Source organism: Pleurodeles waltl, chromosome 3_1 (assembly GCF_031143425.1).
Source record: "Pleurodeles waltl isolate 20211129_DDA chromosome 3_1, aPleWal1.hap1.20221129, whole genome shotgun sequence".
Classification (NCBI taxonomy): domain Eukaryota; kingdom Metazoa; phylum Chordata; class Amphibia; order Caudata; family Salamandridae; genus Pleurodeles; species Pleurodeles waltl.
The window spans coordinates 1847652019-1847665827 of record NC_090440.1 but is presented as its reverse complement, the minus strand read 5'-3'; the positions used below and the strand labels follow the sequence as shown (position 1 = coordinate 1847665827).

General features: G+C 45.5%; 1 protein-coding gene across 6 annotated transcripts in view; it reads left to right on the top strand.

The window, feature by feature from the left end:
- Nucleotides 1-13809, top strand: part of GULP1 (GULP PTB domain containing engulfment adaptor 1) — a 1895686-nt gene that overhangs the window by 382447 nt on the left and 1499430 nt on the right. The window contains exon 4 of one of the 6 annotated variants that reach the window (XM_069225933.1): nucleotides 10539-10611. The exons of the other annotated variants lie outside the window; for them this stretch is intronic. The gene's annotated coding sequence lies outside the window, so the exon portion shown is untranslated. The remainder of the gene's footprint in view (nucleotides 1-10538; nucleotides 10612-13809) is intronic. 6 annotated transcript variants of the gene reach the window in all.

The window sequence follows — 13809 nt, the reverse complement described above, 5'->3', positions numbered from 1 at the left end:
AGGGTGCTATCAAATTTTGTCACCTCATAACAGTTCTCAAGTAGTTTATTGGTTCTTGTGATTGACGTCTCCAGCGGATAGAATGTCTGGTATGATTTCATCCTCTCATGGTCCTCTCTCATCCTCAGTCAGTAGGTCCATTGTCTGTACCGGTTTAGGCGACCTTGAACCTGTAACCAGTCTACACTGTTGCATTTAGCAAAAATGTTTCCTTGAGCAAGTCGAAATTCGTGAGAACGGATCTACTACAGTTACACTCCTCTTTTTTGATTTGGAAAAGTACAGGTACATGTCCTTCAGCAAGTCAGCACACTGCACGTTAGAAAAACACATTTAATATGAAACCGTGCAGCTAGGCCTCGGCTCATGCTAACTAAGGCCTATTGATTTATTAGCAAAACCTTAACATATAACTCTCAATATTAGTGTAGAATCATACAGTAACGCATCAATTATTTCATTATTAATCAGCTTCATTAATCATTGCATACATTGGTGGCCACTCCCCGTGGGCACATTTCAAGCGTGTTTTTAGCAATAACACATAAATACATTTTCTATGCGGCATTATTATGCATTAGTTCATAAACATTTCATGTTAATTTTGAGTATAAGAGCTACGCTCCCTCACTGGTACCCAGAATTCTTTGCAAATCTCCAAATTTGGCTAGAAAAACACTTTTTCCTCACATTTCGATGACCGAGAGTTCTGGAATCTGAGAGGAGCCACAAATTCCCTTCCACCCAGCATTCCCCCAAGTCTCACATTAAAAAATGTACCTCACTTGTGTGGGTAGGCCTAGTGCCCGTAACAGGGAAGGGCCAAAAACATGTAGAAATTTAGGGGGATATCACTGTGAGCTGATAAGTACAATTTCTTTTTAATAGATTTTTAGGCTGGCTCTGGATTGGAGAACACACACAAGTGAGGTAAAATTTAATTGGGAGACCACGGGGAATGTTGGGTGGTAGGAAATATTTGCCGGCACAGTGATCCTACAAATAAAAGTGAGGAAAATATGATTTATTTATTTTTAAGCAAATTGAGGTTTGGTGATGAGTCTGGGAAAGAAAATGTTAGGGGATCCATGCGAGCCACAGCTACTCGGACTCTAACAGGTTCCAGTTTTCACACTAATCCAGAGTTGGTACTTTTTCCCTAGAGAAGAAGCAAGTACACTACCAAGATTCTTACTTCTGTGATGATCCCAAAATTTCATTGTGAAAATAAATACACTTAGGTAATGTTAAAAAGACCTCTCAACCACCAACATCACTGGGGTTCCACCCGAGACATCTAGCATGTCATGGGTGTGCTTCGACGCCTGATTACAGCATAGCAGGTTTTTTCATTTTTACCACACATACTGGTTGGATTTGGCACGAGGGCAAGTGATGGTATATTAGATCAAATTTTATTAACAAGACATTTCACAAAAAAGAAATTTACTGTTAATAACAGAAACGCCAAAAAAACTGAACCAATGACTCACAGCTTGTGAGATGTAAAGCCACGTCACGGCACCAACCACTTTGCAGTCCATTCACACACCATTCATATGTGACATGCACAAGACCATTCACGCCGCCAGCCGCTGGCCTACCACATTACAACACTCACATCAACAGACAGCGCCATTCAAGGGCCCATCACTTTCATATGCCCACATGCCTGATACAGTAATCACACCAGCTGACGGAGTCTGTGGACTGGTGTTTAGCTAGCAGTGTGTTGTAGTAGCCAACAGCAAGTCACTATTTACACCACCAGCCAGGCGCCACTCCATGTAGACCGCCAGCCAAGCGCCACTCCATGTAGACCACCAGCCAAGCGCCACTCCATACACACCGCCAGCCAAGCGCCAGTCCTTGCACACAGCCATCACTTCTTTTTAAACAACAAACAAACCACTAACTAATTATAAATAAGTACATAACTACAAACTCAAATCCCTAACTAAATGCATGACGGTAGTGCCAACCGTGAAACTGAACAAAAAATATAAAACAATACAGAACAGGCAGTTTACGCTCACAGTAGTTCCCAATAATTCTTTTGGGTGGGTAACTCCTGAAACTGCCAGCCACACACAGCCCAGGTTTAGAAGGACAATTGGGGCAGTACATACGAGTCTCCCTCCGGATCCCTCTTTGGGCACAAACTCTACATTTCTTAACAGGAAAGTCTTTTTTGGGTGTGGGAGGAATGTGATCAGGAAAGTGGTGATCTTTAAATCTAGGCACATCCTCCCCCGCTGCTTCTCTAGGAACTTTTGCCTGCTCCACCACAACAAGGATCTCTATCACAGACTCCTGAAATCTAACAAGGTCATCCTTGACTCTAGAGAACATTCCTTGAACACAATAAAAGTATTAAAAGTTGGTCAATGAAACAAATGTATAGGCAACTTGTTATACCAAATGTAAGACTTATGAACATCAGTGTAAGGTTCCAACCTCTGATCTACTCTATTAACACCACCCATGTGCTTATTGTAGTCCAAAATACAAGCTGGTTTCTGCACTTCTGACCCCAAACAGTCACAGAGGAAGCACTCATCATGTATGGTAGTTAACATGTAGACATCCCTCCTGTCTGCAGATTTCGCAGCTAGCAGCTCATCATTCCGTAAGGCACTTCACTGTCCCCTCTCAATTTTTTTTTTTTTTTACACAGGATAGCCTTTCTGGTTAGAGTGGATTGTGCCACAAGCAACAACGTCCACTCTGAACAATCCCCTGAACAATTGCACTCCAGTGTAGAAGTTATCTAGATACAAATGGTGACCTTTGTTAAACAGTCGTTTACCAAGTTCCCACACAATTTTTTCACTAACTTTAAAACTGGGCAGACAACCAGAGGGGTCTGTGAGAAAGTAGCCTCTTTCTAGCCTTGTTACCCCCACTTTTGGCCTGTTTGTGAGTGTATGTAAGGGTGTTTTCTCTGTCACTGGGATCCTGCTAGCCAGGGCCCAGTGCTTATAGTGAAAACCCTATGTTTTCCGTATGTTTGTTATGTGTCACTGGGACCCTGCTAGTCAGGACCCCAGTGCTCATAAGTTTGTGGCCTGTATGTATGTGTTCCCTGTGTGGTGCCTAACTGTCTCACTGAGGCTCTGCTATCCAGAACCTCAGTGGTTATGCTCTCTCATTTCTTTCAAATTGTCACTAACAGGCTAGTGACCAATTTTACCAATTTACATTGGCTTACTGGAACACCCTTATAATTCCCTAGTATATGGTACTGAGGTACCCAGGGTATTGGGGTTCCAGGAGATCCATATGGGCTGCAGCATTTCTTTTGCCACCCATAGGGAGCTCTGACAATTCTTACACAGGCCTGCCACTGCAGCCTGAGTGAAATAACGTCCATGTTATTTCACAGCCATTTCACACTGCACTTAAGTAACTTATAAGCCACCTATATGTCTAACCTTTACCTGGTAAAGGTTAGGTGCAAAGTTACTTAGTGTGAGGGCACCCTGGCACTAGCCAAGGTGCCCCCACATTGTTCAGGGCCAATTCCCCGGACGTTGTGAGTGCGGGGACACCATTACACGCGTGCACTACATATAGGTCACTACCTATATGTAGCTTCACAATGGTAACTCCGAATATGGCCATGTAACATGTCTATGATCATGGAATTGCCCCCTCTATGCCATCCTGGCATAGTTGGCACAATCCCATGATCCCAGTGGTCTGTAGCACAGACCCTGGTACTGCCAAACTGCCTTTCCCGGGGTTTCACTGCAGCTGCTGCTGCTGCCAACCCCTCAGACAGGCTTCTGCCCTCCTGGGGTCCAGCCAGGCCTGGCCCAGGATGGCAGAACAAAGGACTTCCTCTGAGAGAGGGTGTTACACCCTCTCCCTTTGGAAAATGGTGTGAAGGCAGGGGAGGAGTAGCCTCCCCCAGCCTCTGGAAATGCTTTCATGGGCACACATGGTGCCCATTTCTGCATAAGCCAGTCTACACCGGTTCAGGGACCCCTTAGCCCTGCTCTGGCACGAAACTGGACAAAGGAAAGGGGAGTGACCACTCCCCTGACTTGTACCTCCCCTGGGAGGTGCCCGGAGCTCCTCCAGTGTGCTCCAGACCTCTGCCATCTTGGAAACAGAGGTGCTGCTGGCACACTGGACTGCTCTGAGTGGCCAGTGCCATCAGGTGACGTCAGAGACTCCTTCTGATAGGCTCCTTCAGGTGTTGCTAGCCTATCCTCTCTCCTAGGTAGCCAAACCCTCTTTTCTGGCTATTTAGGGTCTCTGTCTCTTGGGATTCCTTAGATAACCAATGCAAGAGCTCATCCGAGTTCCTCTGCATGTCTCTCTTCACCTTCTGCCAAGGAATCGACTGCTGACCGCGCTGGAAGCCTGCAAAACTGCAACAGACGACTACTGCAATTCTGTAACGCTGATCCTGCCGCCTTCTCGACTGTTTTCCTGGTGGTGCATGCTGTGGGGGTAGTCTGCCTCCTCTCTGCACTAGAAGCTCTGAAGAAATCTCCCGTGGGTCGACGGAATCGTCCCCCTGCAACCGCAGGCACCAAAGAACTGCATCACTGGTCCCCTGGGTCTCCTCTCAGCACGACGAGCGAGGTCCCTTGAATCCAGCAACTCTGTCAAAGTGACTCCCACAGTCCAGTGACTCTTCAGTCCACGTTTGGTGGAGGTAAGTCCTTGCCTCCCCACGCCAGACTGCATTGCTGGGAACCGCGACTTTTGCAGCTACTCCGGCCTCCGTGCACTTCCGGCGGAAATCCTTTGTGCGCAGTCCAGCCTGCGTCCACGGCACTCTAACCTGCATTGCACAACCTCCTAAGTTGTCCTCCGGCGACGTGGGACTCCTTTGTGCGACTTCGGGTGAGCACTGTTTCACGCATCCTCGTAGTGCCTGTTTCTGGCACTTTTCCGGGTGCTGCCTGCTGCTGAGAGGGCTCCTTGTCTTGCTCGACGCCCCCTCTGTCCTCAGACGCAATTGGCGACATCCTGGTCCACAGCAGCATCCAAAAACCCTAACCGCACGATTTCCAGCTAGCAAGGCTTGTTGGTGGTCTTTCTTCAGGAAAACACTTCTGCACGACTCTCCACGGCGTGGGGGATCCATCCTCCAAAGGGGAAGTTCCCAGCCCTTGTCGTTCCTGCAGAATCTTCAGCTTCTACTGTCCAGTAGCAGCTTCTTTGCACCCACAGCTGGCATTCCCTGGGCATCTGCCCATCTCCGACTTGCTTGTGACTTTTGGACTTGGTCCCCTTGTTCCACAGGTACCCTCGACTGGAAATCCATTGTTGTTGCATTGCTGATTTGTGTCTTTCCTGCAGAATTCCCCTATGACGACTTCTATGTCCTTTGGGGAAATTTAGTGCACTTTGCACTCACTTTCAGGGTCTTGGGGTGGGCTATTTTTCTAACCCTTACTATTTTCTAATAGTCCCAGCGACCCTCTACAAGGTCACATAGGTTTGGGGTCCATTCGTGGTTCGCATTCCACTTTTGGAGTATATGGTTTGTGTTGCCCCTATCCCTATGTGTCCCCATTGCATCCTATTGTAACTATACATTGTTTGCACTGTTTTCTAATACTATTACTGCATATTTTGGTATTGTGTACATCTATCTTGTGTATATTTGCTATCCTCATACTGAGGGTACACTCTGAGATACTTTGGCATATTGTCATAAAAATAAAGTACCTTTATTTTTAGTATATCTGTGTATTGTGTTTTCTTATGATATTGTGCATATGGCCCTAGTGGTACTGTAGGAGCTTCACTCGTCTCCTAGTTCAGCCTAAGCTGCTCTGCTAAGCTACCATTATCTATCAGCCTATGCTGCTAGACACCCTATACACTAATAAGGGATAACTGGGCCTGGTGCAAGGTGTAAGTACCCCTTGGTACTCACTACAAGCCAGTCCAACCTCCTACAGGGTCAATACTGGAATCCCTACCAGTGTAGACCCAGAAATTACAAACATCCTGTACTACTTTCAGACAGCATATACATCTTAATTCCATACTGTGCCCTCTTGCTAGCAATATACTGCCTAGAAACCAAACGGCCCCTGAACAGGACCAAAGACTCATCTACAGATATTTATTTCCCTGGAACATAGTTCTCTGAAAAATGATCAAGGACAGGCCTAATCATAAAAAGACGGTCCGAACCAGGGTGATCTTGTAGCAAGGCTAAAGCATTGTCAACAAAATGCAGTATCCGAAGAAGAAGCAAATACCGATTATGAGTCATGGTTGCAGGAAATATAGCCATTGCCATCAAGGGACTAGTGGACCAATAAGAAGCCAGTGATGGCTTTGTTATCAAGCCCATCGAAAAAGTCAAAGCCCAAGAACTTTTTCATCTCTTCCAGATTTGTGGGAATCCACTGGGTAGCTCTAGAGTGTGGATTAAGTCTGGCAGCGTCGTCCCTCAGATACTGCTCAGCATACAAACTAGTCTGCTCAACAATCTCTCCAAAAATACATCGTCCATAAACAACTGAGAAAAATGTACAGGCAAAATGTTTTCTGTATTCACTCTACACCCTGGGAGACCAATAAAGGCAGGCAACTCTGGTTGCTCCATGTTTGGGGCAATCCAGAGTTCAGGTCTTCCAATGGAAAACCTTTCAGTCCCAGGCTGCTGCACAATTGGCACATCAGTGTCCTCCTTTAAAACAGGCCCTTCATCTGCACTGAGAGTGGCTTCCTCATCAGAAGATTCCTTTCAGACAGAAAATTCACTTGCAGAATCTCACACTTCCTCCTCTGACTCAGATGCAGAGTCAGTCTCATATTCATAGTCAGAAGAAGTTTCAAAGAGCATACCAATAACCTGCTGAGAAGTCGCCCTGTGGCTAGCCATGATCCTTTCTAAGAAAAGTAACTTGACAATTGTGCCAACAACAACCAGCACTGTGTAAAATAAGTAATAAACAAAGTGTGGCTTTATCACAAAGAGTTATGTACTCAAAAACTATACCACTCATTTGCCTGAAAAAAATAGACTCACCAGCAACTACTCTTCACAAACACAGAAATCACCAATGATATCCCACTAAAAAGAAAAGAATATCAGACATAAGACAATGCACATATAATAGTGCACAAATCTAACGATAATGTCACACACAATCCTGCATTTAGTACACCACTTACAAAAATGTAATTAATGCATGGCAACAATACTTGTTTGGAGTAAATTGTTTTTTGATACCTAAAACATGCAACTACACAAACTGCAGGTCAACCACTGCCAAAACCACAAGGAGTCACAGCAAAGTAAGCAATAGCTTTGAACTAGAACAAAAAGTAGAAATAAACCGTTATCAGAAATATAAATACTTTGCCAGTTGACAAATACCCCACCACCAAACAATTCGAAATTTCCCCTGGTGTCTAGTGGTTTCTGCCTCCCTTGGGGGCAGAAATGGCCAATAGTCAAGTGCCTCTTTGGGGGGGGTGATGCTTGCCCTCGTCCCCCCGATCCCCCCTCAGAAAAGCAGAAACAAAAACTATCCCTGGTGTCTTTTTGGCTTCTGCCCACCTTGGAGGCAGATGGGCCTAAAGTAAATAGGCAGATCTGCCCCCGAGGGGCCAGAAATGGCCATTAGTAATGGTGCCCCATGGGGAGTGACCCTTGCCCAAGGGGCGCCCCCCAAACAAAAAACACACACACACACACACACACACACGATCCTTGGTGCCTAAGCGGCTTCTGCTCCCCTTGGGGGCAGATGGGCCTAATAAATAGGCAGATCTGCTCTGAAGGGGGGCCGAAATGGCCAACAGTTCCGTACTACCTTTGGGGGGTGACCCTTGCCCAAGGTGCCGCACCCACCATCCCCACAATAAAAAATTAAAAAACCTTGGCGTCATGGTGGCTTCTGCTCCCCTTGGGGGCAGATTGGCCTAAAAATAATAAAACCTGCAGAAATGGCGATAAACAATATGGCCCCCTAAGGGGAGTGACCCTTGCCAAGGGGCCGCTCCCCCTACATGTAATACACACAAACACAAAATCCCTGGTGTCTATTGGGCATTCCTGCTGCCCGATCGCTGTGCGATCGGGAAGCGGGAATGCTGAAAGAGACATCGAGGGAAAGGAAAGGCCTTTCCTTTTCCCCAATGCCTCTTTCAGAAGAAACCCTCCGCAGGCGGAGGAGAAACTTACCTGTTCCTCCAAAGACGTGCTGGAAGCAAATGGCTTCCAGCGTGACCGGTGCCATCCAATGATGTCAGTGCACGATCGCACGCTGACATTATTAGATGAGGGGGTCAGGGGTGGAAGGGGAAGCAGGTGTACTTGCATCCCTGCCCTGGGGAGCTGGGTGGGAGGCCCATGGGGGAGCGCATGGGCCGGTGCCAGGAGTTAATGGTTACGTCCTCGACACAGGAGCACAATGCCACGGGACATAACCATTACCTTCCTGGCACCAAAGGAGTTAAGGAGGAACCCTCAGAGGTCTGCCAGCTCCTAGCAGAGTTCATAACCTTGATAAGAACACATCGTGGATCTGTAAGTCAAAATTTAAAGCTTTTTGTAAATTAAACTGGCCAAAATGAAAAGGAAAGAACCTGCAAGTCTGGAAGAGCAATGATCACCTTATGCCAAAAAATAAGGCCTAACTGATTAGTTTGAGGACTTAACCATACAAGCCTCATAAATAGTAAGATGCAGAAAGTTAAGGAAGATGCTGCAGAAGTCCCGATATTGGACTACATAAAACCTCTCATGGCTTGTATTTTGTCTTTTCTGAAAGGGGAAGCCAATGCTTAATTTGAGCTTGTAGTTTCCACTGCTCAGCAACAGCACTTAATTGTTAACACAGGCAGATATGACAGTCTGCCACATGGTGTCACTGTTTGATTAATTTAGGGGTGAGCACAGTCAAAGTTGTTTATAGATTTAGCATACTTTGAAAATACCTGCCACACAAGCCATTCTTATCGCTTTGGAGGCCTGTAATAGTCTTGGTTGTCACTCTTGTCGGAGTGTGAAGGTTGGAAGTTATGTTGATACTGACATTGGCAGCGCTGTCTGGGACAATAGCGGTGTAAGCTGCAGTGGTCTCATGACAAGGACCTGGAATTTAATATATATATATTTGTTTTAGAAATTAAGCACTGGGGCATAGGGGTTAAGAGAGCGTAGCAGGTGGGACCTATAATGTTCTTGTCAAAATGTCTTCCTACCTCCAGGAGGAACTATTTCTAGGAGGCCCCACGATCATAAACATCAATGGCAACAAGATCATAAATATTGCCAGACTTGTTGCAAACAATGCTTATGAAAAGGAAGGTGTTTAAAACCCTGGTGAATTCACCCTTGTAAAAAAACATATTACACTGGATCTTAACCTTTGTTCTTCCCTCTGAAATGTAAGACAAAAACTACCATGTCATGGATGTTGCCATAAGTCTGGAGGTTCTAGAGTTGACCCATGCATACTAGCCAAAACCTTAGCAAGGAATGACAATTAAATACATTGAAGAAGCAGAAACTGAAGTATCAATCAAACTGATACAGAAGGTGTGCAGAAACCGAGGACGGGTGTGATGGACTCAATCACTTAATAAATAGTCCCTCAATTTGAACCTGTTGCATATACCTTTCTCCAGAGCCATGAGGAAAAAAAGCCTCATTACAAGAAGGCTACTCCCTCTATAACTAACCAGATTGGATCAAATTTGAAATAGAGACAGATGGTATATTCTGTAGGACCAGGCATACTGGTTTGTGAACATGTATGTTGTAAATATCATATAATCTCTTGCATAAACTATTAATTATAAGAACACATTTTGTCATCTGCAATCAGTGATCTATTTATACCTGTACTTTGTGCTACTATTGCAACTACAGAAGGTACAGTACATTTTAAAGTATTTTTAACACACCCCTTTCCGCATTCCCACTGAATGCACGATGTATGCAAGTCAATGTGACACACCTTGTTACCATGATCATCAATATATATGGTCCCTCAAGTTGTCATTCTCCTGAATATTATACAAGACTCCTTTGTAGACAGATCACTGTTGGGTACCATCATTGAGTACTTAATTACACTTTTTTAACTATCGGAGTAATGCATTTTTTTGTCCTTTAGAGTGTTCTTATAGATTTGTGAACACTCACGTAAGCAGATTTGAAACGTTTTATGCTCCAAAATTCTTAACAGTGATGCTGTAAGTAATCTGATTTTTAGTGGAAGACGATGCATTAAATGTCTCGTATTTAGTTCAAAGTAATACCAAGTGAAATAATGGTCTTTTGGATCACAACGTCAATGCATTGCTTCCTGACCTGAGATATCCCAGGGGACGTCTAGCAAACTGTGGCAATGTTAGTCAATCAATTCTATGTTAAGTAGAAGCTGTCTTCTGGTGGAGAACTAGGTGGAATACCGTAGGTACCGGTTTTAGCTCAATTACATTAGGTTTAAAAAAGAGAAATCTTTTGTCATTGGCTCATGGACGCCTCATAGGAATACCGATTGAAGGGGTTTTGCTTTGTCACGTTTTTATTTTTTTCTCAGAAAAATGCAAACGAAAAGCAGCCACTGACGACATGCTACAATCTTTGTGTATCAAGCACTATGTCTACTTCAGGTAATGTATATTAAATACACGGTTAAAGGCAATAGTGAAGTATATTGCAGTACAAAGAAAAAGTGGATCTTTAAATCGATGGAATTTCAAGAAGTTTTATTTAATAGTCATAATAATAGCTTTTCATTCTTCATGAAGAGTAAGAACGGTGTCGTTATTATAACCTGTCATTTATCTTGAAATATCCCAGTAGGTTCTCCACCATCTGTCATTATCGGTCTCTTTTCAAATGTAAAGTTGTTCACATTTGTGGTACTGGAGTGGATGTAGAGTGGGTTGCTAAAAATGAAATGTAATGTTTGACATGACGTCCTTGATCTTTTACCAGAAAGCCTGTAAATGCAGATCGATGCAATTGCTGGTATTGCTGGTATTGGTTCATTTAAGAACTGTAAAATGACCAACTTTAAACACTGTATTTTCGATATAACTCAATTCACAAATTAATGAGCAATACTGTAGCTTTTACTTGAAAACATAGTGCGTTTTCAAAAGACTATGTGGCTCCCATGTATGTCATTCCAAGACAAAATGCGAAATTCATAAACTAAAATGGAACGCTGACGTGCTTTATATGTTCACAGACATGTACCTCATTTGTAATATGAATGTTTATTAGTGTTACGAATTAGCTATACCGCTCTGTGTACGAGACACTTTGAGCCGCATCTTATCTAAATTAATAAAGAGAACGATAAAGTGAGCACCAGCACACTAAGTTAAGAAATACGGCCAGATCACATAATATTTTGACTGGCGCTGTTAAGATAGTGTTTACTTTCAACACCTTTTATAACCCTGTGTGCACAAAAAGCGCAGCAGCACTAAACACAACAGATGACACCTCCACCACAAAATGCCACACAGCAAAAGTTGGCAAAATTCTTGTCACACAATACCAAAAGAGTTCTATTTTCAAAATACGTCAGTAAAGGGCGTTTAGAGTGGGCATTGCCTTAAGTTAACGCCAAGGACTTTAACTACCACCAGTCAAAATATTTTGTGATCCGTGCTGGAATTGAAAAGAAAATTACTTTGGGAGCCCATAAATTTGGGGTCAAGGTGTGGCACATGAAAAGGGGTGGAGACATGAGGGGCGGTCTTGAATATTACAGTCTGACAGTCACCTTATACATTTTTTTTTATTTTAAATCTGCTGCTAAGAAATTGTTAGCAAGGATATATGTAACAATACATCTATTCCATATTACTAAATTGGTCACAAAGCGACTGCATTTTAAAATATAGTACAGTGGCCCTGGTCTGGCCACTGCAAAAATGGCTGTCTGATTGAAGTGCTCCGTGCACCTGTGTGTGCCTCGGGATGGCAGCGGAGCTTACAAGCTTCTAGGGGTGTTTTTTCCCTCTTCTCCACTCTCACCGGAAGACAAGGGCAAGCCCCTGAGAAACAGAGTAGACTGCTGAGGGGCCTGAAGTGCCGTAATGGACTCTGCCGCTTACGATACCCCAAGCTCAATTTTGGATGAGCGGCAGCACGCACTCACAGAGGGTGTGCCGGTATGGCCATGCGTGCAGCAGTCGCATACCTGGGGGTGCACATCCTCTCTCTTCACCCTCAGTCCCCCAGATGCGTAGCTGAGCCCTGACCTTCCAGGAGCAGTTGAGTGAACCTGCGACATTGTGTGGAGCCGCAGAGTCACTGGCCCGTTCTTTAATCTGCAGTCTTCTGACTTCTCGGGTTGCAGAGGACCGGCAGGAGAGCCTTGACGGGCAGCAAGTCTGGTTGGCAGAGGCATGTGCACTTCATCCCTCCCTGCATGCCTCCCCCGCCCCCCTGAGAACTGGACTGAGCCTACGCGTGTGGATAGGGGCTACCAGAGTGGACACCGCAACCCTGGGGCCTACATCTGGGTTCACGTCATTGTCTGAGGTCGTGGGTGAGGTTATCATCAAAGCACTCCGCTGCATGCAGCTATTGTAGGGCTTAAAGAAGTGGCCTGGAGTCCAGCAGGATCACAGAGTAACTGGGGGTGCATCTCCCTTCTCCTCACCCCTTCAACCCCCCAGAGGACTGTACTGAACTCCCAGGCTCTGGCAAGGATCACTGGGGTGGACCCCATAGCCCAGGAGCCAGCATTTGGGCTTGTGGCGGGGTGCAAAGCCGCAGGTTCGATTTGCCAGTACATCACAGACCGCGACCATCGAGGAGCTGCCGGGGGGACTTGACGGTCTGCTCGAACATCCACCTGGAGTGGGACGGATCTCTACAGCCCCTGACATACCACCAAGAGGAATAACCTCACGTGCCCGCATAACACTGGATAGTGGAGCCACGAGCCACGAAGATGAAGATGGATATAACCTCCCATCTGAACGACTACTCTGGAGCTGATTCGCCCCCGGCACTGCCCTGACCATGAGTTTGCCATCCCCCACCTTCCCTGATACGGAGGACACCATGATCTTATTCAGGTGGCTGGGCCCACATAGGGCTTTACCGGGACTGCGGATCCCTGCTGAGACACCCTCTGATCTTGGAGAATGTATAACCAGTAAATAGGTAATCAGTGCTCACTTACAAAGTGCAACAAACTCCCAAGCTTGCAAGCCTCAAGCTCAGGTCCTGATATTGCCACTGATATTGCACTGTCTTTCTCAACCTAGAGGCCCCACCTCCCACTGATTCGCCTTGCTCCACCTCTCTACCGTGTGTCGGGTGTCCATTTTCTTACAATAGGGGAGGACCGGGGGACCCGGGCAGCCTACAGGAATAACACGTCAAGGCTGCCCTTGAAAATTGGGCAGCCGGACCCAGACGTCTCCTCTAGCCCCGTCCGAGGATGTCCACCGGCAAAGCGACAGGTAAATCTACTCATCAGCTGCTTTTTTCAGAAGCTATCTAGCTGCCACGAACCATGGCCTCTCCTTCAGTTCCTACCGACTCAGGCTCCATTGATGCCTCAGGACGTACATGCTCAGACACTGCCATAGAGTGCACACTACAGGAAATTTCTGAAGTGGGCTGATGTCTGAAAGTCGTGGACTCCAAGATTACGGCCAAATTGATTCGGACGGACTCCAAGACAAGGTCACGGAGCTAGATCATTGTCTCACTGATGTCAAAGACAGACTTGCAGTCCTACCAGGCAGGTATCCAGAACTACAGTTTCTCCAAAACAAACTCATGGACCTAGAAGAGAGGAGCCAGAGGGATAATGTCCATTTTTTTTTTTTAAT